Source organism: Cherax quadricarinatus, chromosome 13, assembly GCF_038502225.1.
Source record: "Cherax quadricarinatus isolate ZL_2023a chromosome 13, ASM3850222v1, whole genome shotgun sequence".
Taxonomy (NCBI): domain Eukaryota; kingdom Metazoa; phylum Arthropoda; class Malacostraca; order Decapoda; family Parastacidae; genus Cherax; species Cherax quadricarinatus.
The window spans coordinates 4,649,434-4,676,612 of NC_091304.1; positions in this window are offsets into that span (position 1 = coordinate 4,649,434).

Here is a 27,179-nt window from a genome sequence, read left to right on the forward strand (position 1 = left end):
TCAAACACACTGGTCACATGAGTGACTTAACACAGTGGTGCTACTCAGGTCTGGCTCAGACCTCACTGGACACACGGAAACTTTAAACACACCCGCGGTATATGCAGTACAACATGGCTTAACTAGCAAATGATACTTTTCTGTGCACAAAACTGACACTAAGACATATACTAAAATGTGAGAACACTGAGAGGAATTAATTAACACGACATATATCTTCTCTCAGTCTTCTCGACAATACTGAAATAATTACTGAACACTCGATGGTGACATCACGTGATGTCAGGCGTGATGTCGCGAGGTGACGTCAGCAGCACTGTGATGTCAGCAGACATCTCGAGGTGACGTCAGGCAGACATCGTGACGTCATGAAGTCGGGCAGCATCGTCGGTGACGTCAATGTGATGCAGGCAGCAGACCACAGCATGTGGCCTGGGACATCTGGCTCGGTAACTCACGTGGTTTGTAGATCCACGTGACATCACCCACACCCAACGTGGCGTCGTGATCCACGTGGTGTCGTGATCTACGTGGCATGCTGATCCACGTAGCTTCGAGTGGCCTCGGGCACTCGGATACACAGCTCTGGCAATGAATTCACACGGAAAACAGCAGAAAACACAGCAGAGGGAGTGGGCAGTGGTGAGTGGTGTATGGTAGGCTGGTGAGGTGTGAGATTACAGCAGGGCGAGGCAAGGAACCGGCCACTTCCTCTCCCTCCTACAAACACGTGGAGAAAACCACACTGGGCGCAGAAATCACCACAAAACTCACCTCTGGCTTGCTGAAATAGCTGTGCTGAGCTGAACAACAACAGCAACATGCAAGTGACGCTGAACACGTGACTTGAGAAACAGCGTGGGAGGCTGTAGCGTGGGGTCATTGGGACGCCACTTACAATTCTCGGAGAAATTCGGCAAATTTCGGCTGGATCCTGCTTGTACCTGTGTCTGGATGCTCAAACGTGCAGACACGACATCAGGATAACTCGTTGAGAGACGGATGCTTCTTGTATAGGGTGATGAAGTGAAGATGACTTCATACCTCTTCCTTCCTCTCTCAGGGCAAACAACTCCTGCGACTACCGCTTCCCACCATTTATAACCCGTTTGTTTGGCGTTCTGGTAGCGGGGAGTAAATGATAAACTTCTTCGGAGGCTTCTTACTTTATTGTTAAGTCGTGGTGGGTACACAGGCTTGGGTGTTGTGCCCATGGCCCGGGTAGGGCCATCCCACGAGAGAGAGCTACTAGGCCTACTGTCTTGACTGCTTGAAGAGTGACGCCAGAGTGAGAGCGTGGCAAGGGCAGGCAGGCTGAAGTGGCAGTGCCTATAGGTGGCAGCACCAGCATGGCGCGAAATATGAAATAAGCTGGCAGACAGCATAGGCTGTCTGTGCAGACAGTACAGGCTGTATACATCATTAACACACACTCACATCATTAACACACACATCATTAACACTCACATCATTAACACACTCTCACATCATTAACACACACTCACATCATTAACGCACTCTCAGATGATTAACACACTCTCACATTAACACACATTCACATCATTAATGCACTCTCACATCATTAACACACTCACATCATTAATACACTCTCACATCATTAACGCACTCTCGCATGATTAACACTTTCTCACATCATTAACACACTCTCACATCATTAACACACTCTTACATCATTAACACACTCTCACATCATTAACGCACTCTCACATCATTAACACACTCTCACATCATTAATGCACTCACATCATTAACACACTCTCACATCATTAACACACTCTCACATCATTAATGCACTCTCACATAATTAACACACTCTCACATCATTAACACACTATCACATCATTAACACACTCTCATATCATTAGCACACTCTTATAAAATTAACACACTCTCACATCATTAACGCACTCTCACATTATTAACACATCATTAACACACTCTCACATCATTAACACACTCACATCATTAACACATACATTAACACACACTCACATCATTAACACACACTCATATCATTAACACACATCACTGACGCACTCTCACATCATTAACACACTCACATCATTAACACACTCTCACGTCATTAACACACTCTCACATCATTAACACTCACATTAACGCACTCTCACATGATTAACACACTCTCACATCATTATCGCACTCTCACATCATTAACACACTCTCACATCATTAACACACACTCACATCATTAACACACACTCACATCACTAACGCACTCTCACATCATTAACACACTCTCACATCATTAACACATACTCACATTAACACACACTCACATCATTAACACACACTCATATCATTAACACACATCACTGACGCACTCTCACATCATTAACACACTCTCACATCATTAACACACTCTCACATCATTAACACACTCTCACATCATTGACGCACTCTCACATCATTAACACACTCTCACATCATTAACACACTCTCACATCATTAACACTCACATTAACGCACTCTCACATGATTAACACACTCTCACATCATTATCGCACTCTCACATCATTAACACACTCTCACATCATTATCGCACTCTCACATCACTAACGCACTCTCACATCATTAACACACTCTCACATCATTAACACACTCTCACATCATTAACGCACTCTCACATCATTAACGCACTCTCACATCATTAACGCACTCTCACATTATCTCACTCTCACATCATTAACACACTCTCACATCATTAACACACTCTCACATCATTAACACACTCTCACATCATTAACACACACTCACATCATTAACACACACTCATATCATTAACGCACTCTCACATCATTAACACACTCTCACATCATTAACACACTCTCACATCATAACACACTCTCACATCATTAACACACTCTCACATTATTAACACACTCTCACATCATTAACGCACTCTCACATCATTAACGCACTCTCACATCATTAACACACTCTCACATCATTAACACACTCTCACATCATTATCTCACTCTCACATCATTAACACACTCTCACATCATTAACACACTCTCACATCATTAACACACACTCACATCATTAACACACACTCACATCATTAACGCACTCTCACATCATTAACACACTCTCACATCATTAACGCACTCTCACATCATTATCTCACTCTCACATCATTAACACACTCTCACATCATTAACACTCTCACATCATTAACACACTCTCACATCATTAACACACACTCACATCATTAACACACACTCATATCATTAACGCACTCTCACATCATTAACACACTCTCACATCATTAACACACTCTCACATCATAACACACTCACATCATTAACACACACATCATTAACACACACTCACATCATTAACACACTCTCACATCATTATCACTCTCCCATTCTTTGTGAGAAAATTGGATTCGCAAGTAGAGGTGTATGAGACGGGCATCCCGGAAACGAGTGGAGAAGTGAGGAGACGTGAGTGAGGAAAGGTGAGGAGAGATGAGCGAGGAGAGGTGAGAGGTAAGTGAGGAAAGGTGAGGAGATATGAGAGATGAGGTGAGGAGAGGTGAGGAAAGAGCGAGGATAGGTGAGGAGAGAAGAGTGAGGAGGGATGAGTGAGGAGGCTTACCAGGGGGTGAGGAAAGGTGTGGTAAGGATTGATGAATGGAAGGAGGGGTGAGGAGAGGATTGATGAAGGGGCGTGGAATGAATGAAGGAAGGGGGGTAGAGGTGGTTAGGGACGAATTAGGAAGGAACAGGATTGGGTAGGGTTCTGGCTGTGATTGGGAGGATGTGATGTGGAAGAGATCTGAAACGGGTGTAGAGGGAGGATTGTAGGAGGGATGTGAAGGTGATTGGGGAGGGTGTAGAAGGGGTCGGGGAGAGGGGTGAGGATTGGACTGGAAGGAATATAAAGGAGATTGGACTTTGTGCGAAGAGCACCAACAGCCTAATTGATCAGGTAGACACAGGGAATAGGGGACGAGAAGATCGGGGAAGGAGAGGGGTGACTAAATGATTGGGGTAGTGGGGGAGACTGGGGGATTGGGGAAGGAGGGGTTACTAGAAGATTTGGGAGAAAGGGGTGAAAAGAAGATTGGGGAAAGAAGGGGTGACTAAGGGATTGGGAAAGGGGGGGTGACGAGAGGATTGGAGTAGTGGGAGGTGGCTAAAGGACTGAGGAAGGAGGGATTTATAGAAGACTGGAGAAGGAGGAGGTGACTAGAAGATTGGGCAAGGAGGGGTGACTAGAAGGTTGGGCAAGGAGGGGGTGACTAGAAGATTGGGCAAGGAGGGGGTGACTAAAAGATTGGGCAAGGAGGGGGTGACTAGAAGATTGGAGGTAGAGGGAGGAGGCAGCGGCTGAGTTGCAACCACAAACAACTAACTTACTTGTTTATCTCATCTCTGTTTATTAGTATCGATTATCTGAATTGTTTACCCACATGTACCCCTCACCCTTAACAACCCCCACCCAACCACCCAACCACAGAGCAGGCAAAACACCGGACATCACCGTGAGTTATGGCATACACAAGCCCTGAGTATTTTTGTTTACCATGACGTCATAATAGGCGGTCATCTTTGTTTACCATGACGTCATAACAAGCGGCCATCTTTGTTTACCATGACGTCATGATAAGAGGCCATCTTTGTTTACCATGACGTCATTATAGGAGGTCATCTTTGTTACCATGACGTCATAAAAGGACATCTTTGTTTACCATGACGTCATAATAGGCGGCCATCTGATGGCCCGTGGCCTGGTAGGCAACGCTCTCGCTTCACACACAGTGTTCTTGGTTCGATCCCCGGCACGGGTAAAAACATTGAGCGTGTTTCCTTACACCTTCTGTCCTCGGTCACCTAGCAAGCAAGTAGGTACCTGGGTATTAGTCTACTGGTGTCAGTCCCATCCTGGGAGACAAATGGAAATAAGAGTCCTCAATGACACTGATTTTCTTGGGTTATCCTGGGTGGCTAACCCACCGGGGTTAAAAATCCGAACAAAATCTAATGTTATCTTATCTTTGACTAGTGATGCCACTGCATGAACCCCTACGGGTTAAACACTTCTCAATAATAATAATAATAATAATATAGGTATAATAATTATACTTATAATTATTATACCAACATATAATTATTATACCATCAACAAAAATAAAATATATATTTACGTGGTCAGGTCAGCCAAAGTAACAATTTCCACTCAAATTCACAAATGAATTATGCAACAGTATTTTTTTTATTATTAGTCAACAATGAATGCCGTCCCCCCCCCCCTTGCCTCCAAAAAAAATCGCAGCGTTGTCATTCTGCAGAGAATTGTCGGTAGCAAGAATGGCACAGACATGAATGAACAATATGTAAACCACAGCTGTGAAAGGTCAACACTGCGTGACGTCACCGAGGGTATTTTTTTTATGAATGAACTTGTGACGTCACGGCAGACACAGCTGTTGCCAGCGTGGTAGTGGTGGTGGTAGTGGTGGTTGTGTAGTGGTGGTGTAGTGGTGGTGGTAGTGGTGTAGTGGTGGTGGTGTAGTGGTCGTGGTGTAGTGGTCGTGGTGTGGTGGTGGTGTAGTGGTGGTGGTGGTGTAGTGGTGGTGGTGTAGTGGTGGTGGTGGTGTAGTGGTGGTGGTGTAGTGGTGGTGGTGGTGTAGTGGTGGTGCAGTGATGGTGTGGTGGTGCAGTGACGGTGTGGTGGTGGTGGTGGTGTAGTGGTGGCGGTGTAGTGGTGGTGGTGGTGTAGTGGTGGTGGTGTAGTGGTGGTGGTGGTGTAGTGGTGGCGGTGTAGTGGTGGTGGTGGTGTAGTGGTGGTGGTGTAGTGGTGGTGGTGGTGTAGTGGTGGTGGTGTAGTGGTGGTGGTGGTGTAGTGGTGGTGGTGGTGTAGTGGTGGTGGTGGTGTAGTGGTGGTGCAGTGATGGTGTGGTGGTGCAGTGACGGTGTGGTGGTGGTGGTGTAATGGTGGTACAGTGATGGTGTGGTGGTGGTGGTGGTGGTGGTAGAGGTGGAGGGGTGGTTGTGGTGGTGGAGGAGAAAGGGGTGGTGGTGATGGTATTACAAGAAAAAGGGGAGGAGGGGAATACTGCAGAATTTATCCCCAACCTCTAGAAAAACTACGACATTGTTTAAATGATGATTATTATTATTATTATTAAAAATAGTAGAAGTAGAGGTATAACTACTACTATTACTACTACTAGTAATGATAGTACTAGTAGTAGTAGCATCGTTATCATTATTATATGGAGCGAAACAGAATGACTTCAAGAGTGTATCAGTCTGTAGTGGAAGGAAGGCGGGGTAGGGGTTGGCCTAGGAAAGGTTGGAGGGAGGGGGTAAAGGAGGTTTTGTGTGCGAGGGGCTTGGACTTCCAGCAGGCATGCGTGAGCGTGTTTGATAGGAGTGAATGGAGACAAATGGTTTTTAATACTTGACGTGCTGTTGGAGTGTGAGCAAAGTAACATTTATGAAGGGGTTCAGGGAAACCGGCAGGCCGGACTTGAGTCCTGGAGATGGGAAGTACAGTGCCTGCACTCTGAAGGAGGGGTGTTAATGTTGCAGTTTAAAAACTGTAGTGTAAAGCACCCTTCTGGCAAGACAGTGATGGAGTGAATGATGGTGAAAGTTTTTCTTTTTCGGGCCACCCTGCCTTGGTGGGAATCGGCCAGTGTGATAATAAATAAAAAATAAATATTATTTATATTATTATCTTTCTCAGTATCGTCTTTTACACTAGCATAACCCATCATCTTCATCATCTTCACCATCATCTTCATCATCTTCACCATCATCTTCATCATCTTCACCATCATCTTCATCATCTTCACCATCATCTTCATCATCTTCACCATCATCTTCATCATCTTCACCATCATCTTCATCATCTTCACCATCATCTTCATCATCTTCACCATCATCTTCATCTTCACCATCATCTTCATCTTCACCATCATCTTCATCATCTTCACCATCATCTTCATCATCTTCACCATCATCATCATCTTCACCATCATCTTCATCATCTTCACCATCATCTTCATCATCTTCACCATCATCTTCATCATCTTCACCATCATCTTCATCATCTTCACCATCATCTTCATCATCTTCACCATCATCTTCATCATCTTCACCATCATCTTCATCATCTTCACCATCATCTTCATCATCTTCACCATCATCTTCATCATCATCATCTTCACCATCATCTTCATCATCTTCATCATCTTCATCATCTTCACCATCATCATCACAGCTCATTATCCTTATCTTAAATTCACCCATAATTATCAATGTCTTTACCATTAATACCTTCTTATATCATCATCATTACCATCATCATCATCATCATCACCATCCCAAACATCACCCAGCTATAATTATCATTATCACCACTACCCATTTATAATTTCCATTACCATCATCTCTATTATCATTATTACATCATCTTCACCACCATCATCATCATTATCATCATGATGCTCATTAACATGAATATTACAGATATACTAATTTCCCTCAATATGTCATTATATCTCAGCATCTTTCCACATCTCCGACTCAGGATGCTTATATATATATATATATATATATATATATATATATATATATATATATATATATATATATATATATATATATATATATACTGTTATGCACAGAAGTTCCATCACAACTCAAAAATCAAAATATTGAGACTTGAAATTCCAATATATTTCTTTTTTTACTTACCAGCTTTCCCGAAATCAGTTTTACAAAATGGATCCTGGAAAAAAATGCAGAATAAAAAATAAATCCCCTGGGTAAAAACAGGAGTCAGTACATGCAAATCACGTATAAATTATGTTTTTTTTTTTCTCCCAGCATAAAAAAACTGTGTCTACATAAGTTACATAATTGAAAGTCCCATAACTGATGGAAAAATAAACGTGTTTTGGTGCTGTCCGTAAAAAAACTATTTGTCGTGATTACGTCCCTGATATTATTGCTTAATAGAGCGTTGAAGTGATTAGCGCTCAGCACAGCTAATATATCGGCAGTAGCAGCAGCAGCAGTAGCAGTAGTAGTAGTAGTAGTAGTAGCAGCAGTAGTAGTAGCAGCAGCAGTAGTAGTAGCAGCAGCAGTAGTAGTAGCAGCAGCAGTAGTAGTAGCAGCAGTAGTAGTAGTAGCAGCAGCAGAAGTAGTAGTAGTAGCAGCAGTAGTAGTAGTAGCAGCAGTAGTAGTAGTAGCAGCAGAAGTAGTAGTAGTAGTAGTAGTAGCAGCAGTAGTAGTAGTAGTAGTAGTAGTAGCAGCAGCAGTAGTAGTAGTAGTAGTAGTAGTAGTAGCAGCAGTAGTAGTAGTAGCAGCAGCAGAAGTAGTAGTAGTAGCAGCAGTAGTAGTAGTAGCAGCAGCAGTAGTAGTAGTAGCAGCAGCAGTAGTAGTAGCAGCAGCAGAAGTAGTAGTAGTAGTAGTAGTAGTAGTAGCAGCAGCAGTAGTAGTAGTAGTAGTAGCAGTAATAGTAGCAGCAGCAGTAGCAGTAGCAGCAGTAGCAGCAGCAGTAGTAACAGCAGCAGTAGCAGTAGCAGTAGTAGCAGTAGCAGTAGCAGTAGCAGCAGCAGCAGCAGCAGCAGTAGTAGCAGTAGCAGTAGCAGCAGCAGCAGTAGTAGCAGCAGTAGCAGTAGCAGCAGCAGAAGCAGCAGCAGTAGCAGCAGTAGCAGTAGCAGCAGTAGCAGCAGCAGCAGTAGCAGCAACAGAGTACACACACACACACACAAGGTTAAGGGAAATTGGCCTGACGACACTGGAGGACAGGAGGGTCCGGGGAGACATGATAACGACATATAAAGTACTGCGCGGAATAGACAAGGTGGACAAAGACTGAATGTTCCAGAGATGGGACACAAAAACAAGGGGTCACAATTGGAAGTTGAAGACTCACACGAGTCAAAGGGATGTTAGGAAGTATTTCTTCAGTCACAGAGTAGTCAGGAAGTGGAACAGTCTAGAAAGTGACGTAGTGGAGGCAGGAATAATACATAGTTTTAAGGCGAGGTTTGATAAAGTTCATGGAGCAGGGAGAAAGAGAACCCAGTAACAACCAATGAAGAAGCGGGGCTAGGAGCTATGACTCGACCCCTGCAACCACAAATGAGTACAAATAGGTATGCACACACACACATATACATACACATACACATACACACACACCCGTCCACACACACACACACACAGTTGAACTGATCCTCTATATCAGAGAATTAGTCTTTTTGGCGATGAAGCAGCGAAATTCTGTCTTAACGTCCCTCTCGTAGTCGATAGACTTCAAACCCAACAAAGACAATCAGCAAGTTACACGTACCTCCCCCCCCCCAGATTTTGTTTACAAAACAAGGAGGCGCTTAAATGTTGCTTAATTAAAACAAACTTTATATTAGAGAGATAGAAGGTAATAACCGGTGGAACTTTAACACACATCGTTAAGTACTGCCACCGTTTAGCTGAAAAAATGTTAAAGGGAAGGTACATTACACAAATAACCGGCACGTAGTATACCTGTAAATACCAGACTTGATGTATTTATTTTATATCTGTTTAATGTTATTACATAGCTACGATGATACTCTTCTCTAATTACGACACAGAAGTATGTTAATGAGACAGAGAGAGAGAGAGAGAGAGAGAGAGAGAGAGAGAGAGAGAGAGAGAGAGAGAGAGAGAGAGAGAGAGAGCTGTCTCGGTTAACTGCATCTTTTAGATAAACGAGAGAAGTGCCAATAATACGGATATTAAACAAGGCCCTCCCCCCCCCCGTCCTCCCTAAAAGCTTTTTTTTTTAATTATAAGAAACTATGAATAATAAATATAATTATCTTTAATGGGTCAACAGAGTAGTAAGGAAAAAAAAACAGAAGCCACGGAGCGGATGGGATTTGAACCCACGGCAATTGAGTCGTAAAACTCCAGGTCAGTGCGTAAGCCACTGAGCCACGGGCTCAAACTCCACCCTTTCCATGGTTTTTTTACGCTCATATTATTTCGATTTTGTGAATCATGGTGACCAGTAAGAAAAAATCTATGATATCCCCCTCAAGTTAAGATCAAGAATAGTTATAATTATAGCCACAATTTTTAAAGGGGCGGAGCGGTAAGCCAGGGGAAGGTCTCGGTTCGACAACCAGAAGCTCCGACTGCGGGTCAACATATGACTGAAGACCCTCATCAGGAAGCACTTGTCCAATTTCCTGACAAATCTTACCTAACCTAACGTAACCTAAAGCTATGAATGATCTGAACTTGACCCGTAAGAGTATGGTCCTTACATGGCCCCGATAGCCATTCATGGCCTGGAGAAGAACTACATAGGCACAACATGCACCCCTTGTGGTAGCACCGAGTACCAACACAATTTAGAAAGGGAGTACACATGGCTGCAGTTTTCGTTTTAGGTACCAATAGAAATTAAAAACTACCTTACAAGCGACATGTGGTTAAGATATAGCCATTAAAGGCAGTAAATTGATGTAAAAGACCATTAAATGTGTCTTAAAGGAGAAAAGAGTTTTCAAATATCCCCAAAATGGAGCAAATGTCATTTAAAGGCACGAGGGTGGCACTCAAGGACATCGCATGGCACGACGTGACTCTTGAAGGCAGTACATGGCACCCACTGACTCATGAAGGCCATACATGGCACCCACTGTCTCATGAAGGCAGTACATGGCACCCACTGACTCATTTAGGCAGTACATGGCACCCAGTGACTCTTGAGCGCAGTGCATGGCACCCACTGATTCATGAAGGCAGTACATGGCACCCACTGACTCATGAAAGCCGTACATGGCACCAACTGATTCATGAAAGCAGTACATGGCTCCCACTGACTCATGAAGGCAGTACATGGCGCCCACTGATTCATAAAGGCAGTACATGGCACCAACAGAATCATGAAAGCAGTACATGGCTCCCACTGACTCATGAAGGCAGTACATAGTGCCCACTGACTCATGAAGGCAGTACATGGTGCCCACTGACTCATGAAGGCAGTACATGGCACCCACTGACTCATGAAGGCAGTACATGGCACCCACTGACTCATGAAGGCAGTACATGGCACCCACTGTCTCATGAAGGCAGTACATGGCACCCACTGACTCATGAAGGCAGTACATGGCACCCACTGACTCATGAATTCATTACATGGCACCCACTATCTCATGAAGTCAGTACATGGCGCCCACTGTCTCATGAAGGCAGTACATGGCACCCACTGTCTCATGAAGGCAGTACATGGCACCGACTGATTCACGAAGGCAGTACATGGCACCCTGTGACTCTTGAGGGCAATACATGGCACCCACTGACTCATGAAGGCAGTACATGACACCCAATGACTCATGAAGGCAGTACATGGCACCCACTGTCTCATGAAGGCAGTACATGGCACCCACTGTCTCATGAAGGCAGTACATGGCACCCACTATCTCATGAAGTCAGTACATGGCGCCCACTGTCTCATGAAGGCAGTACATGGCACCCACTGTCTAATGAAGGCAGTACATGGCACCCACTGACTCATGAAGGCAGTACATGGCACCCACTGACTCATGAAGGCAGTACATGGCACCCACTGATTCATGAAGGCAGTACATGGCACCCACTAACTCATGAAGGCAGTACATGGCACCCACTGCCTCATAAAGGCAGTACATGGCACCCACTGATTCATGAAAGCAGTACATGGTGCCCACTGACTCATGAAGGCAGTACATGGCACCCACTGACTCATGAAGGCAGTACATGGCACCCATTGTCTCATGAAGGCAGTACATGGCACCGACTGACTCATGAAGGCAGTACATGGCACCCACTGTCTCATGAAGGCAGTACATGGCACCGACTGACTCATGAAGGCAGTACATGGCACCCACTGACTCATGAAGGCAGTACATGGCTTCCACTGACTCATAAAGGCAGTACATGGCACCCACTGACTCATGAAGGAAGTACATGGCATCCACTGACTCATGAAGGCAGTACATGGCACCCACTGACTCATGAAAGTAGTACATGGCACCGACTGACTCATGAAGGCAGTACATGGCACCCACTGACTCATGAAGGCAGAACATGGCACCCATTGACTCATGAAGGCAGTACATGGCGCCCACTGACTCATTAAGGCAGTACATGGCACCCACTGACTCTTGAGGGCAGTGCATGGCACCCACTGATTCATGAAGGCAGTACATGGCGCCCACTGACTCATTAAGGCAGTACATGGCACCCACTGATTCATGAAGGCAGTACATGGCACCCACTGACTCCTGAAGGCAGTACATGGCACCCACTGTCTCATGAAGGCAGTACATGGCACCCACTGATTCATGAAGGCAATACATGGCACCCACTGTCTCATGAAGGCAGTACATGGCACCCACTGACTCATGAAGGCAGAACATGGCACCCATTGACTCATGAAGGCGGTACATGGCACCCACTGACTCTTGAGGGCAGTGCATGCACCCATTGACTCAAGAAGGCAGAACATGGCACCCACTGACTCATGAAGGTAGTACATGGCACCCACTGAATCATGAAGGCAGTACATGGCACCCAGTGACTCTTGAGGGCAGTGCATGGCACCCACTGATTCATGAAGGCAGTACATGGCACATATTGACTCATGAAGGCAGTACATGGCACCCACTGATTCATGAAGGCAGTACATGGCACCCACTGACTCATGAAGGCAGTACATGGCACCCACTGACTCATGAAGGTAGTACATGGCACCCACTGACTCATGAAGGCAGTACATGGCACCCACTGACTCATGAAGGCAGTACATGGCACCCACTGACTCATGAAGGCAGTACATGGCACCCACTGACTCATGAAGGCAGTACGTGGCACCCACTGACTCATGAAGGCAGTACATGGCACCCACTGACTCATGAAGGCAGTACATGGCACCCACTGACTCATGAAGGCAGTACATGGCACCCACTGACTCATGAAGGCAGTACATGGCACCCACTGACTCATGAAGGCAGTACATGGCACCCACTGACTCATGAAGGCAGTACATGGCACCCACTGACTCATGAAGGCAGTACATGGCACCCACTGACTCGTGAAGGCAGTACATGGCACCCACTGACTCGTGAAGGCAGTACATGGCACCCACTGACTCATGACGGCAGTACATGGCACCCACTGACTCATGAAGGCAGTACATGGCACCCACTGTCTCATGAAGGCAGTACATGGCACCCACTGTCTCATGAAGGCAGTACATGGCTCCCACTGTCTCATGAAGGCAGTACATGGCACCCACTGTCTCATGAAGGCAGTACATGGCACCCACTGTCTCATGAAGGCAGTACATGGCACCCACTGACTCATGAAGGCAGTACATGGCACCCACTGTCTCATGAAGGCAGTACATGGCACCCACTGACTCATGAAGGCAGTACATGGCACCCACTGTCTCATGAAGGCAGTACATGGCACCCACTGTCTCATGAAGGCAGTACATGGCACCCACTGTCTCATGAAGGCAGTACATGGCACCCACTGTCTCATGAAGGCAGTACATGGCACCCACTGACTCATGAAGGCAGTACATGGCACCCACTGACTCATGAAGGCAGTACATGGCACCCACTGTCTCATGAAGGCAGTACATGGCACCCACTGTCTCATGAAGGCAGTACATGGCACCCACTGACTCATGAAGGCAGTACATGGGTCCCACTGTCTCATGAAGGCAGTACATGGCACCCACCCACTGACTGTCTCATGAAGGCAGTACATGGCACCCACTGTCTCATGAAGGCAGTACATGGCACCCACTGTCTCATGAAGGCAGTACATGGCACCCACTGTCTCATGAAGGCAGTACATGGCACCCACTGACTCATGAAGGCAGTACATGGCACCCACTGTCTCATGAAGGCAGTACATGGCACCCACTGACTCATGAAGGCAGTACATGGCACCCACTGTCTCATGAAGGCAGTACATGGCACCCACTGATTCCAGTACTGGCACCCACTGTCTCATGAAGGCAGTACATGGCACCCACTGACTCATGAAGGCAGTACATGACTGTCTCATGGCAGTACATGGCACCCACTGTCTCATGAAGGCAGTACATGGCACCCACTGACTCATGAAGGCAGTACATGGCACCCAGTGACTCTTGAGGGCAGTACATGGCACCCAGTGACTCTTGAGGGCAGTGCATGGCACCCACTGATTCATGAAGGCAGTACATGGCACATATTGACTCATGAAGGCAGTACATGGCACCCACTGACTCATGAAGGCAGTACATGGCACCCACTGACTCATGAAGGCAGTACATGGCACCCACTGACTCATGAAGGCAGTACATGGCACCCACTGACTCATGAAGGCAGTACATGGCACCCACTGACTAATGAAGGCAGTACATGGCACCCACTAACTCATGAAGGCAGTACATGGCACCCACTGGCTCATGAAGGCAGTACATGGCACCCACTGACTCATGAAGGCAGTACATGGCACCCACTGACTCATGAAGGCAGTACATGGCACCCACTGACTCATGAAGGCAGAACATGGCACCCATTGGCTCATGAAGGCAGTACATGGCACCCACTGACTCATGAAGGCAGTACATGGCACCCACTGACTCCTGAAGGCAGTACATGGCACCCACTGACTCATGAAGGCAGTACATGGCACCCACTGACTCATGAGGCAGGCAGTACATGGCACCCACTGACTCATGAAGGCAGTACATGGCACCCACTGACTCATGTAAGGCAGTACGTGGCACCCACTGACTCATGAAGGCAGTACATGGCACCCACTGACTCATGAAGGCAGTACATGGCACCCACTGACTCATGAGGCAGTACATGGCACCCACTGCCTCATGAAGGCAGTACATGGCACCCACTGACTCATGAAGTTAGTACATGGCACCCACTGACTCGTGAAGGCAGTACATGGCACCCACTGACTCATGAAGGCAGTACATGGCACCCACTGACAAATGAAGACAGTACATGGCTCCCACTGACTTATGAAGGCAGTACATGGCACCCACTGACTCATGAAGGCAGTACATGGCACCCACTGACTCATGAAGGCAGTACATGGCACCCACTGACTCATGAAGGCAGTACATGGCACCCACTGACTCATGAAGGCAGTACATGGCACCCACTGACTCATGAAGGCAGTACATGGCACCCACTGACTCATGAAGGCAGTACATGGCACCCACTGACCCACTGCACCCACTGACTCATGAAGGCAGTACATGGCACCCACTGACTCATGAAGGCAGTACATGGCACTGTCTCATGAAGGCAGTACATGGCCACTGACTCATGAAGGCAGTACATGGCACCCACTGACTCATGAAGGCAGTACATGGCACCCACTGACTCATGAAGGCAGTACATGGCACCCACTGACTCATGAAGGCAGTACATGGCACCCACTGACTCATGAAGGCAGTACATGGGTCCCTCTGACTCATGAAGGCAGTACATGGCACCCACTGTCTCATGAAGGCAGTACATGGCACCCACTGACTCATGAAGGCAGTACATGGCACCCACTGTCTCATGAAGGCAGTACATGGCACCCACTGACTCATGAAGGCAGTACATGGCACCCACTGACTCATGAAGGCAGTTCATTGGTCCCACTGTCTCATGAAGGCAGTACATGGCACCCACTGACTCATGAAGGCAGTACATGGCACCCACTGTCTCATGAAGGCAGTACATGGCACCCACTGACTCATGAAGGCAGTACATGGCACCCACTGACTCATGAAGGCAGTACATGGCACCCACTGACTCATGAAGGCAGTACATGGCACCCACTGACTCATGAAGGCAGTACATGGCACCCACTGACTCATGAAGGCATTACATGGCACTCACTGACTCATGAAGGCAGTACATGGCACCCACTGACTCATGAAGGCAGTACATGGCACCCACTGACTCATGAAGGCAGTGCATGGCACCCACTGACTTATGAAGGCAGTACATGGCACCCACTGACTCCCACTGACTCATGAAGGCAGTACATGGCACCCACTGACTCATGAAGGCAGTACATGGGTCCCTCTGACTCATGAAGGCAGTACATGGCACCCACTGACTCATGAAGGCAGTACATTGGTCCCACTGACTCATGAAGGCAGTACATGGCACCCACTGACTCATGAAGGCAGTACATGGACTCACCCACTGACTCATGAAGGCAGTACATGGCACCCACTGACTCATGAAGGCAGTGCATGGCACCCACTGACTTATGAAGGCAGTACATGGCACCCACTTTTCATGATGGCAGTACATGGGTCCCACTGACTCATGAAGGCAGTACATGGCACCCACTGACTCATGAAGGCAGTACATGGCACCCACTGACTCATGAAGGCAGTACATGGCACCCACTGACTCATGAAGGCAGTACATGGGTCCCTCTGACTCATGAAGGCAGTACATGGCACCCACTGACTCATGAAGGCAGTACATGGCACCCACTGACCCACTGACTCATGAAGGCAGTACATGGTCCCACTGACTCATGAAGGCAGTACATGGGTCCCACTGACTCATGAAGGCAGTACATGGCTCCCACTGTCTCATGAAGGCAGTACATGGCTCCCACCGTCTCATGAAGGCAGTACATGGCACCCACTGACTCATGAAGGCAGTACATGGCACCCACTGACTCATGAAGGCAGTACATGGCACCCACTGACTCATGAAGGCAGTACATGGCACCCACTGACTCATGAAGGCAGTACATGGCACCCACTGACTCATGAAGGCAGTACATGGCACCCACTGACTCATGAAGGCAGTACATGGCTCCCACTGTCTCATGAAGGCAGTACATGGCACCCACTGTCTCATGAAGGCAGTACATGGCACCCACTGACATGAAGGCAGTACATGGCACCCACTGACTCATGAAGGCAGTACATGGCACCCACTGACTCATGAAGGCAGTACATGGGTCCCACTGAGTCATGAAGGCAGTACATGGCACCCACTGGCTCATGAAGGCAGTACATGGCACCCACTGACCCAGTACTGACTCATGAAGGCAGTACATGGCACCCACTGACTCATGAAGGCAGTACATGGCACCCACTGACTCATGAAGGCAGTACATGGCTCCCACTGACTCATGAAGGCAGTACATGGCACCCACTGACTCATGAAGCAGCAGTACATGGCATGGCACCCACTGGCTCATGAAGGCAGTACATGGCACCCACTGACTCATGAAGGCAGTACATGGCACCCACTGACTCATGAAGGCAGTACATGGCACCCACTGACCCACTGACTCATGAAGGCAGTACATGGCACCCACTGACTCATGAAGGGCAGTACATGGTACATGACACCCACTGTTCATGAAGGCAGTACATGGCACCCACTGACTCATGAAGGCAGTACATGGCACCCACTGACTCATGAAGGCAGTACATGGCACCCACTGACTCATGAAGGCAGTACATGGCACCCACTGACTCATGAAGGCAGTACATGGCACCCACTGACTCATGAAGGCAGTACATGGCACCCACTGACTCATGAAGGCAGTACATGGCACCCACTGACTCATGAAGGCAGTACATGGCACCCACTGAGTCATGAAGGCAGTACATGGCACCCACTGACTCATGAAGGCAGTACATGGCACCCACTGACTCATGAAGGCAGTACATGGCACCCACTGACTCATGAAGGCAGTACATGGCACCCACTGACTCATGAAGGCAGTACATGGGACCCACTGACTCATGAAGGCAGTATAAAAGAGCACTGCCGACCCTGGCCCAGTGAAGGCAGTCCAGTCATCTACTGGCAACCAGTCAGGCAAACCCACCCCATTAAGATTTTTAGCCATTAAATGCAGCACACTGACTTTAATGAAGGCATCAGCACCATCATTCATCAAGAGTACATGCACCCACTGACTCTTTAACGCATTACATGGCACTATGACCTGAAAGGGAGTACATGGCTCCCACTGAGTCATGTAGGCAGTACATGGCACCCACTGACTCATGAAGGAAGTACATGGCACCCACTGACTCATGAAGGCAGTACATGGGTCCCACTGACTCATGAAGGCAGTACATGGGTCCCACTGACTCATGAAGGCAGTACATGGCGCCCACGGAACCATGAAAGCAGTACATGGTGCCCACTGACTCATGAAGGCAGTACACGGTCCCACTGACTCATGAACGCATTACATGGCACTCACTGACCATGCGCATGGCGCCCAGTCTCGAAGGGGCTGGGGGACCCACTGACCAGAAGGCAGTACGGGCACACCCTAGGCAGCATGGCACCCCCCGACCTGGGGAAAGGAGCATGGGACGCCACCAGAAGGCTACGGCACCACTGACTCCGGGAAAGGGAGTACATGGCGCCCACAGAATCATGAAGGCACCCACTGACTCATGAAGGCAGTACATTGGTCCCACTGACTCATGAAGGCAGTACATGGCACCCACTGACTCATGAAGGCAGTTCATTGGTCCCACTGTCTCATGAAGGCAGTACATGGCACCCACTGACTCATGAAGGCAGTACATGGGTCACACTGACTCATGAAGGCAGTACATGGGTCCCACTATCAGAAGGAGAATGCCACGCACTGACTCATGAAGGCAGTACATGGCACCCACTGACTCATGAAGGCAGTACATGGCGCCCACAGAATCATGAAAGCAGTACATGGTGCCCACTGACTCATGAAGGCAGTACATGGGTCCCACTGACTCATGAAGGCAGTACATGGCTCCCACTGACTCATGAAGGCAGTACATGGGACCCACTGACTCATGAAGGCAGTACATGGCACCCACTGACTCATGAAGGCAGTACATGGCTCCCACTGACTCATGAAGGCAGTACATCATGAAGGCAGTACATGGCACCCACTGACTCATGAAGGCAGTACATGGCACCCACTGTTCATGAAGGCAGTAGAGTACATGGCACCCACTGACTCATGAAGGCAGTACATGGCGCCCACTGTCTCATGAAGGCAGTACATGGCACCCACTGACTCATGAAAGGCAGTACATGGCACCCATGGCACCCACTGACTCATGAAGGCAGTACATGGCACCCACTGACTCATGAAGGCAGTACATGGCACCCACTGACTCATGGAGGCAGTACATGGCACCCACTGACTCATGAAGGCAGTACATGGCACCCACTGACTCATGAAGGCAGTACATGGCTCCCACTGAGTCATGAAGGCAGTACATGGCACCCACTGACTCATGAAGGCAGTACATGGCACCCACTGACTCATGAAGGCAGTACATGGCACCCACTGACTCATGAAGGCAGTACATACCCCCTGACTCTGACTCATGAAGCCAGTACATTGGTCCCACTGACTCATGAAGGCAGTACATGGGTCCCACTGACTCATGAAGGCAGTACATGGCACCCACTGTCTCATGAAGGCAGTACATGGCACCCATTTTCCCGAAGGGTACAAACCCCACTGCCTGAAGGCAGTAATGGCACCCACGACTCATGAAGGCAGCATGGCACCCTGACTATAAAGGGAGACATGGGACCCACTGACCATGAAGGCAGTAATGGCCCCCCTGACTCAGAAGGCTTTCATTGGTCCCACTGACTCATGGGGGCATGGGTCCCACTGTCTCATGAAGGCAGCATGGCCCCACCGTCCATGAAGGGAGCATGGCACCCACTGTCTCATGGGGAGTACCTGGCACCCATTCCATGAAGGCAGTTTGGGACCCACTGTCTCATGAAGGCAGCATGGCACCCACTGACTCAGAAGGCAGAATGGACCCACTGTCTCATGAAGGCAGACATGGGACCCACTGTCCGAAGGGGCCCTGGCGCCCACTGCTCATGAAGGAGACATGGCACCCACTGTCTCTGAAGGGACATGGAACCCCCTGTTCCGGGAAAGGGTAAGGACCCCCTGCCTGAAGGCAGTAAAGGGACCCACTGACCATGAAGGCAGTACATGGCACCCCCTGTCTCATGAAGGCACATGGGACCCCCTGTCTCATGAAGGCAAAATGGGTCCCATGACCATGAAGGAGTTAAGGGACCCACTGACTCATGAAGGCAGACATGGCACTCAGTGCCCTTGAGGGCAGTACATGGCACCACTGACCGAAGGCAGTACAGGCACCCAGTGACTTTTGAGGGGGCATGGCACCGCTGACTCAAAAGGGAGCATGTCACCCACTGACCTGAAAGGGAGTCAGGCACCCCCGGGCTTGGGGGGCGTGCATGGCACCCGACTCATGAAGGCAGAATTTCACCCACTGACTCATGAAGGGTAATGGCACCCATGACCGAAGGGCATGGGTCCCACTGACCATGAAGGCAGTACGGGGCCCATTGACCATGAAGGCAGCATGGGTCCCACTGACTCGAAGGCAGACATGGCACCCCCTGACTCTGAAGGGTACACACCACTGACTCGAAAGCGGCAACCCACGATTAATGGGGGCATGGTGCCCACTGACTCATGAACGTTTCATCACCCACTGATTAATGAAGGCAGCATGGTGCCCACTGACCATGAACGAACATGGCACCACTGACTCATGAAGGCAGACATGGCACTGTCTCATGAAGGCAGTACATGGGTCCCTCTGACTCATGAAGGCAGTACATGGCACCCACTGACTCATGAAGGCAGTACATTGGTCCCACTGACTCATGAAGGCAGTACATGGCACCCACTGACTCATGAAGGCAGTTCATTGGTCCCACTGTCTCATGAAGGCAGTACATGGCACCCACTGACTCATGAAGGCAGTACATGGGTCCCACTGACTCATGAAGGCAGTACATGGGTCCCACTGACTCATGAAGGCAGTACATTGGTCCCACTGACTCATGAAGCCAGTACATTGGTCCCACTGACTCATGAAGGCAGTACATGGGTCCCACTGACTCATGAAGGCAGTACATTGGTCCCACTGACTCATGAAGGCAGTACATGGCACCCACTGACTCATGAAGGCAGTACATGGGTCCCACTGACTCATGAAGGCAGTACATTGGTCCCACTGACTCATGAAGGCAGTACATGGCACCCACTGACTCATGAAGGCAGTACATGGGTCCCACTGACTCATGAAGGCAGTACATTGGTCCCACTGACTCATGAAGGCAGTACATTGGTCCCACTGACTCATGAAGGCAGTACATGGCACCCACTGACTCATGAAGGCAGTACATTGGTCCCACTGTCTCATGAAGGCAGTACATGGCACCCACTGACTCATGAAGGCAGTACATGGCACCCACTGACTCATGAAGGCAGTACATGGCACCCACTGACTCATGAAGGCAGTACATGGCACCCACTGACTCATGAAGGCAGTACATGGCACCCACTGACTCATGAAGGCAGTACATGGGTCCCACTGACTCATGAAGGCAGTACATGGCACCCACTGACTCATGAAGGCAGTACATGGGTCCCACTGACTCATGAAGGCAGTACATGGCACCCACTGACTCATGAAGGCAGTACATGGGTCCCACTGAGTCATGAAGGCAGTACATGGCACCCACTGACTCATGAAGGCAGTACATGGCACCCACTGTTCATGAAGGCAGTACATGGCTCCCACTGAGTCATGAAGGCAGTACATGGCACCCACTGACTCATGAAGGCAGTACATGGCACCCACTGTTCATGAAGGCAGTACATGGCACCCACTGACTCATGAAGGCAGTACATGGCACCCACTGACTCATGAAGGCAGTACATGGCACCCACTGACTCATGAAGGCAGTACATGGCACCCACTGACTCATGAAGGCAGTACATTGGTCCCACTGACTCATGAAGGCAGTACATGGCACCCACTGACTCATGAAGGCAGTACATGGCACCCACTGACTCATGAAGGCAGTACATGGCACCCACACTCATGAAGGCAGTACATGGCACCCACTGACTAATGAAGGCAGTACATGGCACCCACTGACTCATGAAGGCAGTACATGGCACCCACTGACTCATGAAGGCAGTACATGGCTCCCACTGAGTCATGAAGGCAGTACATGGCACCCACTGGCTCATGAAGGCAGTACATGGCACCCACTGACTCATGAAGGCAGTACATGGCACCCACTGACTCATGAAGGCAGTACATGGCACCCACTGACTCATGAAGGCAGTACATGGCTCCCACTGAGTCATGAAGGCAGTACATGGCACCCACTGACTCATGAAGGCAGTACATGGCTCCCACTGACTCATGAAGGCAGTACATGGCACCCACTGACTCATGAAGGCAGTACATGGCTCCCACTGAGTCATGAAGGCAGTACATGGCACCCACTGGCTCATGAAGGCAGTACATGGCACCCACTGACTCATGAAGGCAGTACATGGCACCCACTGATTCATGAAGGCAGTACATGGCACCCACTAACTCATGAAGGCAGTACATGGCACCCACTGGCTCATGAATGCAGTACATGGCACCCACTGACTTATGAAGGCAGTACATGGCACCCACTGACTCATGAAGGCAGTACATGGCACCCACTGACTCATGAAGGCAGTACATGGCACCCACTGACTCATGAAGGCAGTACATGGCACCCACTGACTCATGAAGGCAGTACATGGCACCCACTGACTCATGAAGGCAGTACATGGCACCCCCACATAGCGACTACGGCTGTGGCCTTAACGACCCTCCTTTTATCGATAGGCCTTAACCCTAACATGAATGGTCCCAGGATCAATACACGTAGCGAGAGTGACGTGGCAGAGAACTCTTTTGAAACCTCATACTGTTAAAGAAAGAACCCAGCACCCATACGAGGTTTCGTTAAGAACTTAAAAATTTCAAAACCAAAGACCCATATTTCGGCCATTTATCAAGGGTTCACTTTGCCGAATAAGCCGAATTAAAATTTGTTTTTGCCGTAAATCGGCGGATTTCTATCTGAGCATGACGAAAAAAAAATATGTATCATTGGTTTTAAAGAATAGTGAATAAATTGAAATTAACCTGATATATATATAGCAAAATCTGACTAAAAAAAATTATCTTTGTTTAAGGGAGGTTAGGTGAGATTTCTGTGTTAATTTTGGTCAAAAATTAAAAATCTTTATATCATTGTTAATGAAAAAAATAGCTTTAAGTCTCTAAAAAAAAAAATCGAATTTTTTTTTAGGAGAGTTGAGCCTATTCGGCAAGTTCGGCTTATTTAATATATATATATATATATATATATATATATATATATATATATATATATATATATATATATATATATATATATATAGATATATATATATATATAGAGAGAGAGAGAGAGCTGAGAAGTGGTGAGTCGGATACTGAGAGAGGTTTAGATTAGAGGAAAGTAAGAGGTTCTATCGGGTGTTGGTGAGGTGACCTCTCAGGTGCAGGTGAGGTGTGAGTGGTCCAGTCGGGTGAAAGGTAAAGCGCCCAGGGAGACTGAGGTCAGGTAGCGCCGGGTGTGGTGGGGATCCACAGGTTAGGTCTTGGTGGCGGTGTGCCTCTTGTACTGTACCAGGACAAGTTTTAGCGATATGTTACGCTAGCAATGAACGTGTCTCTGCTCTGCGTGATGGTGTTACGATCCATTGGTCCCACACATAATCGATTACATAGAAACATACCTAGTTAGATGAATCTTATTAGAACCAGCTGGCCCAGTGGTTAACACACTGGCCTATGACTTTTACCACTCACTTGCAATGGATTCAAACCTCACCTGCTCCCTGATTTAAGAACATAAAAAAGAGCACTGCAGCAGACCCACTGGCCCAGGCTAGGCAGGTCCAAGTCATCTACTGGCCCAATCCAGTCAGGTTCAACTCTCACCCATCCACATCCACTCAAGCATTTGTCTAACCTATTTTTAAAGCAGCACAACGTTTTAGCTTCAATAACGTTACTCGGCAGTTTGTTCCACTCATCCACAAGTCTATTGAAAGAAAGTGCTTTCTTATATCCTTTCTTGATGATATGCTTGAGATAGGCAGTACTTGAAACTACCTATTTGCAACTACCTATTTGTAAATACCTATTTGTAAATACCTATTTCTAATTACAGGAGCAGTGTGTCAAGCCTTTAATAATTTTTTTCATTTTTTTTTTAATTTCAAGTGGTTTTGGCACTTACTGAATCCTCTTTTAATTCATTCAGGCCTTATGAAAAGGCTTAGTCCCCCCCCCCAAAAAAAAAAAATCTGAGTAAAAAAAAGGTAAGCAAAAAAAAGCATAAATCAAATTTAATCATTTAAATTAATTGAATCGCTTTGCGAAAATCTTTTAATCCGATGGCACTGTACGTGGTAAACCAGAGGTTTATAAAAACACGTGAGCAAGCACTAAGAAATATTATTTGGAACGTTTCGCTTCAAGTGATCAAGGTCCCAGCACCGAAACGTTTTCTAGTAAATGTGTCAGAGTGTTTCCTCACTTTTTTTTAACCATTTGTGGTTATGAGTCACCAAGGTTTATACAAGGGTTTATACAAGGGTTTATACAAGGGTTTATACAAGGGTTTATACAAGGGTTTATACAAGGGTTTATACAAGGGTTTATACCATGGTAGGTTTATTTAGGCACAGGTACACATACAATTACATGTGCAAAACAACCACAGGTTGAGTTGAATGATAGTTCTAGGCCTTTCGTGTTGCAATCAATGCATCATCAGGAGCTTGCAATGTTGCAGAAATGAGTAGGTAGCCCAAGCAGATTCGTTCAGTGGGACGTTTTTGCTAGGGCAAAACGTTCCCCCTTAACGAATCTGCTTGGACTTCCTACTCATTTCCGCCATATTGCAAGCTCCTGACGATGCGCTGACTGCAACATGAAAGGCCTAAAGCTATCATTCAATTCCCTCCGTTATTCCTTTGCATCTTGTATCTCTTGTTCGCGATTATTGCATAATAACCTATGTGTAGATTACGTAGGATAACCCAACGAAGTCTAAGTGACTTATTTCCATTGGGGCCCTTGTAAATATCTTATCATTTCCATTGGGGCCCTTGTAAATATCTTATTTCCATTGGGGCCCTTGTAAATATCTTATTTCCACTGGGGCCCTTGTAAATCTTATTATTTCCATTGGGGCCCTTGTAAATATCTTATTTCCATTGGGGTCCTTGTAAATATCTTATTATTTCCATTGGGACCCTTGTAAATATCTTATTTCCATTGGGACCCTTGTAAATATCTTATTTCCATTGGGGTCCTTGTAAATATCTTATTATTTCCATTGGGACCCTTGTAAATATATTATTTCCATTGGGACCCTTGTAAATATATTATTTCCATTGGGACCCTTGTAAATATCTTATTTCCATTGGGGTCCTTGTAAATATCTTATTATTTCCATTGGGACCCTTGTAAATATCTTATTTCCATTGGGACCCTTGTAAATATCTTATTTCCATTGGGGCCCTTGTAAATATCTTATTTCCATTGGGGCCCTTGTAAATATCATATTTTTTAAACCCTGTCGTGGGGGACACATGATTTTGACACTGCCCACCAAAGCTTATACTTTAAGTCTTTCCCTACCAATGAGCTATAGTTATACCGCAGTGCCTCAGCATAGGTATAAGGAAGAGTATGTAGCACCAACCTACTGTAGAGAGACGGGAACAGGCAAAAAATAATGGCCCAAAACTAGTCACATGGGCTAGAAAGACCTCGAAATACGGCACATGGCATTGGAAGGATACATGGCCGCAGCACGGCCCCGAAGAGACGACATATGGTTCTGAGAAACTGCATATAACTCCAGCATGGCCCTGAAAAATTGCACATGGCTATAGTATTGCCTGTGAAAAGGGACATGGCTTCAACATTGCTGTAAGAGACGACACATGGTCCCAACATTGCTCTGGGAGACGACACATGGTCCCAACATTGCTCTGGGAGAAGACACGTGGTCCCAACATTGCTGTGGGAGATTACATATGGCTCCAATATGGCTCTGGGAGATGACACATGGCCCCAACATACTTCTGGGAGATGACACATGGTCCCAGCATGGACCTTCCCACCAAAAAATGCCGAGAGCAGACTAGGAGCGGGAGTGAGGCGCGAGATCAATACAATATTGTGCGTACTGTGGTTCCCCCCACCACCACCAGAGGGGAGCACGGTACTGTAGTTCCCACCATCACCACCAGAGGGGAGCACAGTACTGTAGTTCCCATCACCACCACCACCACCAAAGGAAAGCACAGTGCTGTTGTTCCCACCACCACCAGAAGGAAGCAAAGTACTGTAGTTCCCATTACCACCACTAGAGGGAAGTAAGGTACTGTAGTTCCCACCACCACCGCTTACACCACCAGAGGGAAGCACAGTACTGTAATTTCCACCACCACCACCAGAGGGAAGCACGGTACTGTAATTCCTACCACCACCAGAGAGAAGCACAGTACTGCAGTTACCACCACCACCTACACCACCAGAGGGAAACACAGTACTGTCGTTCCCACCACCACCAGAGGGAAGCACAGTATTGTAGTTACCACCAGAGGGAAGCATGGTACTGTAGTTCCCACCACTACCACCACCAGAGGGAAGCACGGTACTGTAGTTTTCACCACCACCAGAGGGAAGCACAGTAGTATAGTTCCCGCCACAATCACAAGCGGGAAGCACGGTAATGTAGTTCCCACCATCACCAGAGGGAAGCACAGTACTATAGTTCCCGCCACCATCACCAGAGGGAAGCACGGTACTGTAGTTCCCACCACCATCACCAGAGGGAAGCACGGTACTGTAGCTCCCACTACCAGAGGGAAGCACGGTACTGTAGTTCCCACCACCACCACCACCACCAAAGGGAAGCACGGTGCTGTAGTTCCCACCACCACAAGAGGGAAGCACGGTACCGTAGTTACCACAACCACCAGAGGGAAGTACGGTACTGTAGTTTCCACCACCACCACCAGAGGGAAGCACGGTACTGTAGTCCCCACCACCACCAGAGGGAAGCACGGTACTGTAGTCCCCACCACCACCAGAGGGAAGCACGGTACTGTAGTTTCCACCACCACCACCAGAGGGAAGCACGGTACTGTAGTTCC